At 45.8% G+C, this 5,179-nt stretch overlaps 1 long non-coding RNA gene across 2 annotated transcripts; it reads right to left on the bottom strand.

The window, feature by feature from the left end:
- Window positions 1–252: 252 nt before the first annotated feature.
- LOC119284750 lies at window positions 253–3,789 on the bottom strand. 2 transcript variants are annotated; one of them, XR_005139193.1, is made up of 5 exons: window positions 3,607–3,789; window positions 3,240–3,493; window positions 1,169–2,662; window positions 897–1,080; window positions 253–819 (listed from the first exon to the last, which is right to left on the bottom strand). It is a non-coding gene; the product is annotated as an uncharacterized LOC119284750 (long non-coding RNA). The 2 variants fall into 2 exon arrangements; XR_005139192.1 differs by having other exon boundaries at window positions 1,169–3,493.
- Between the last annotated feature and the right edge of the window lie 1,390 nt (window positions 3,790–5,179).

The following is a 5,179-nucleotide window of genomic DNA, read 5'->3' on the forward strand; positions in this document are numbered from 1 at the left end:
CTGCGTGCATTAATTGCTACGGCCACCGTCACCTTCAGCTGGAACAGATGACCCGTGCACGGCTCAGTTGATTTCCTGTACCCGGCTGAGCCGTCTTGGTTGGTTAGCTGCTGCAAGGGACACACATCCGGCTCGTCTGTATTACACATGGCAATGAGGCATGATTTGTCATTAACGAAATAATACGAATGCCATTTTCTATTTCCTGAGGCATGATTTGCATCTTTTACACGCACGCACCTCCTCACACCAGCCATGACCAAAAAACTACGACTAGAAATGTACTAACAGATGCACTCCGGCAACAAGGTCGTACTCCCTCTGTAAACAAATGTAAGAGCGTTTAGATCACTAAAATAGTTATCCAAACACTCTTATATTTCTTTACGGAGGGAGTACATTACAACACCAATGGTTTCGACAATCAAAAAAGCTGGCTCACGCATATCAGACTACTGCCTTCAACAAGTGCTCCCAAAATGCAAACCCCAATAACTACGCTAGTAGTCAAAGCTCTACATGCGAGACCGAAAAAACACAGCGACATAGACAGTCAACAAAACCAACTCTTTGTTTGCCTACGCTTACAGGAGATGCTACTGACCCCCTCTTCGTGTGAGCAAGTGTCACTAAAGTCAATCGGCACATACACGGTCGGATCCATTTTCCACATCAGTTATAGCAACACTTTATTCGACCTGCATGCCGGAGGTTGGGAAATCGCCGAAACCTTCTTCCAAAAGAACCGCAACCTGAGTCCACGCCCACTTCCTGCTTGCAGCTCGTTCCGCCTTTGCCATCCATGAGGACAACTTCACCCTGGAACACTTATCACCATGGAGCAATCGCATAAAACCAAAGGCGAACGTTGCCTGCTCTGAGTTTACAGTGCTCACCTCGCCATCATCCTGCGCCACTTCATCTAGCTGTATCAGATCATTCGTGTACACATCTATGTGCTTGGATGTGATTCTCATGATGCTCTATTATATACCAACTATTGTCAGCCGCCCACAGTAGCCGTATTAATGCAGGTCAATCGCATCTACACGACCTTCTATTCTCTGCATCTGACTTACCCTGCTTTGCAAAACTGAGTCATTGTCAATTACATTTCCAACTATTTTATATTCTCTAACAAACAAAAAAAACAGATTTAAGTACACACCGGGCAACCACAAACGATCTCCTGCATTGACTTTGTCCTCTCGGCATTCAATCTGCTTCCACACCAACAGTCCATGGGAACAACTAGAATCATGCATTGATGTCTCAAAACATTTTTTGCATTTGAAAGTACTCCCTCCATCCCATAATGTAAGATGTTTTTTGACTCTAGTGTAGTGTCAAAAAACGTCTTACATTATGGGACGGAGAGAGTAGTATGGGAGCATGTAACCAGTTCCTTCAGTTAAAAGATACACTGACTTTGTTGGCATTTAACAAATCAAAGAAGATATACACCAGGTCCTCCAGGTTAATTTTCTGCGGTCATAAATATCAAGCTGTTCCATTCGAAAAGCAAATCTTTTTCTGAAAGGATGGCATGTCGTGAACAACAACCTTTTGTATCTACAACAAAAATTTGCTGCCTGCAATCACTTTGCAACAGCTGGATTTATTTTCTCTCATTTTCCTTGCGGTGGATCTATTTTTTTTGTCAATGCGCAGCAGCAGCGACTACCGCTTCGGCGATGACTGTCGTTTCCTCCATCACTTTACAAGCAGCCACAATGGACATGATCAAGCTATTACGAAAAAAGATGAACAGCTGGGTCAAGGCGGTGATGGGAAGCTCAGGAAGCCAATGAGTCATGCGAGCAACTTCAAGACCAGACTATGCCTAAGCTTTGTCGCCAGCGGATGCCAGTTGGCCTATGGCAAAGTTGAGCTGCGCAGGCCAGACGCATCTTCAGAAGTCCAAGATCAAGTGGTTCTCATGCTGTTTGTGATGATCGTGGCCTATGGCAAAGTTGAGCTGAGCTGGCAAAGTTGTGTCTTCTGTTTTGCAGAAATGCCTAAATATAAACTTGTCTATTCTTGTCGTAGTCCATTTTTTCGGTTCAATGAAGGCATGATAGGCAAGGCAACAAAAATGGATTGAACAGGAACTCACCGTATCTCTTATTCTCTTCCTCGAATTTTAACTGAACAGTACAATTTTTCATGTATCTGGACAGCACCTCTTCCACTCCTATTTTACATGTAATACATGCATTATCAGCTTCGGTTGTTACCTTCTCTTGGATAATGAGCAGGGTAAGTGTCAGTTGGAGAGAGATAGTGCTGACAGACATCAAGGTCCTCAAGTTCTGGGCTGAGGATGTATACAAGGTTTTTGGGATCCCTTGCAGTCATCGCAAAATCAAAGGCACGGATGCCAACATAAACCCTGAAGCAATTTAGTTCTTATAGGTATCACTTGAAATGAATAAGATAGGGGTTCACAGCTTGCGTGCAGCAGAAGAGTTCCTTTTGCGCGACATCAACAAGAATTCCAGCAAGCTTGAAAAAGATTGTTTCCAGATAGCCTTTGTTATATTTGTCATGGGCCATGTCCTTGCTCTATTATGTACCAGCTGTTGTGGATCGTGCGTAGCAGCCTTATAAATGCAGGACACTCATAGTGGCATGACCTACTATTCTCTGCCTCTTGTTTCCCCTGTATAATTTGATAAAAACACAAATGCCATCATTTAAACACACTTGCAGCACCGAAACCCATGGCTGCCACTTATTTTCCAAAACGATAATTACATGAATCAGTTTTTACCGAGCAGCCGCAGACAATTTCTTGCATTGACTTTGTCCTTTCGGCGTTTAGCCGGCTCTTATAGAAGTCGCCTCTCACAATGAACTGAAACTTAGGCCTAGTGTGGGATGTACTAAACTTTTCATAGGTTCCACATACTTCCGAATAGATTGTTCCAATGCACTCATCCGTGATGGGCATGGAGTCCTGTCTGGTGGTGCACTACCGAGTCGTAACCTAAATTTACAAACCGGCCTTCAATAGTAAAATACTTCCAGCTGAATTTGCATAAAAGTAGTTACAGCAGCTATACTGTTACGATCGCCTACCATGGTTTACATTTCTACTGCTGCATAGATCAGTTCCTGCATTTTTCATTCGTGCTACTGTGAGCTCAGATATTCTTTTTTTTTGTTTGGCTACATGAACGTGGGGCAAACACTCTGAACAAATGCAATTCTACAATGACAGTGTTTGGGGTTCAGACCTTTTCGTCCAGCGGGGGCTTGCCGGTTGATTCTGTCAGTTGACTGCGCCGACTAAGTAGGAGAAGCATCCGGACGACGGCACACCACCCCGTGTGCTCTCTCCGGGACAGCGCTGCCGATCTGCTGCCCGCAACCAGACCCATTGTTTGAGTCCCCCGGGACTCCACCGTTGGCCAAGCTCTCCAGCAGAAAGGCCAGAGGCACCGGATCTGTGTGATCCAAGCTATCGACGAACTCCTCCCGGAGCGGGAACCTGATTTCAAGTGGCAACCAGCGCCGGTCATGGCCAGCGTTAGCTTATTTCTCCCGGCGTGCCCACTGACACTGCTTACCCCAAGAAACATATTAGATCCCCCGGGAACTAACCTGTCCACGGCATCAAGCAAGGACTCAAGCACACAATCTTCCATCTTCTAGTTTCTGGTAAGATGAAGCGCCGCCGCCTGTCCTCCTGTAATCCATGAAGGCGGAACAGAGGTGATTTCTGCGGGTACGTAGAGGGGGGAGACGACTCCAAACGTCGCCGTTTTATCCAAACGGGCTCCACACTTTTCTGATCCGTGGCTCGGTGCAACCAAACGTCCTGGTCCACGGACCACATAACTGGCAAGCGAAACGGGCCTTTCCCCGCGTACGATCTGGGCCCACAAAAGCTCCACTGTTTCCTGCTGTATATCGAATACAACCTTTTTTCCCTGTTCCGCAGCAGATGCGCCAGCAGGATTTGTTCGCATCCCGAGTAATGAGCGGACGACGAAGATTTCGGGAGCATCTGGGCTCGAGCACCGAATCGCCGCTTCCATCTGCACTATTCCTATAGAGAAAACATCACTGACCATTTCCCGGCGGCGCTCTTCCTTGTGCACGTTCTGGTGGCCCCCAAACGCCTGCGAGTTGTAGAAGCTGCGGCTGCAGTACACGCAGAGGAACAAGCCAGGGGGCTACCGCACCCATGACGGCGTGTAGTGGAGGGTGAGCTCGCACTGCTCCTCGCTCACCTCCATTATTGCGCCTAGCATAGTTTGTCGATCGATGTGAGTAGTGTGCTACGAGTGGAGCAACAAGTAAATGAATACATCTAGCACCTATAAATCCGAGCACTCCGCATGATTGATCCTACAAGTGGATCTGGTGCACCCAAACATTACTGGCGTATTTTGGTGTCTATTGAAAGGTTCTTATCCAAAAGCGGAAGGGTTAAATAAATTGATAGATGAGTAGTGATTTGTCTGTATAAATCTAAAACGAGTAATTAGGGACGGAGGTTGTACTATCCTTTTCTAGCACAGGTAAACTCTTCACAACATCAAACACATGTAAGGGCATCCACCAGCGCAACCGGATGTCCATTTTTCCGCAAACCAGAGACAAAGAAAGGGGACATTTGCGGGAGTCCAGACATCGCCAATCCAAAGCCACCACGTATCCTTCTTATGTCCAGAGAAAGCCACTGCTATTTTTTTTGCTCTTTGGCAGAAGGTTGCTAGCATTAGGCATAATCACTACTGTTTTCACTTGTTTTCTTCAAGTGCTACACTCTTTTTTCTGTTTAAAGTGCTCACAATGCCGGAAGGCACTAAAATTTCAAGTCAAAATGCGGAAGGCCATTAGCTAATGATGGAAGGCACTAAATTTTTCAAGTCGCGGAAGGCACTAAATTGTTTCAGTTTTTTCAATTCAAGTGATATACTTTTTTTTTTCTTTTTTCAAGTGCTCACACTAGTCTAAGTGATAAATTTTTTGTTCACATTTGTGTGCTGGCACGGTTGGATGGCCAGTTTCCGTATCAGTGTCCAAACCGATTTTCGGACAAATACCGTGTCGGTTTGCAGGTCGGTGTTGGACGCGCCTTAAGCCTACTTTAATATTTTTGATCCCATGCAAATCACACACATGATTGAATAGATGGCTCCTAGCCAAATGGCGTCTCTCGGCCAAC

This window comes from Triticum dicoccoides, chromosome 4A (genome assembly GCF_002162155.2).
Source record: "Triticum dicoccoides isolate Atlit2015 ecotype Zavitan chromosome 4A, WEW_v2.0, whole genome shotgun sequence".
Lineage (NCBI taxonomy): Eukaryota > Viridiplantae > Streptophyta > Magnoliopsida > Poales > Poaceae > Triticum > Triticum dicoccoides.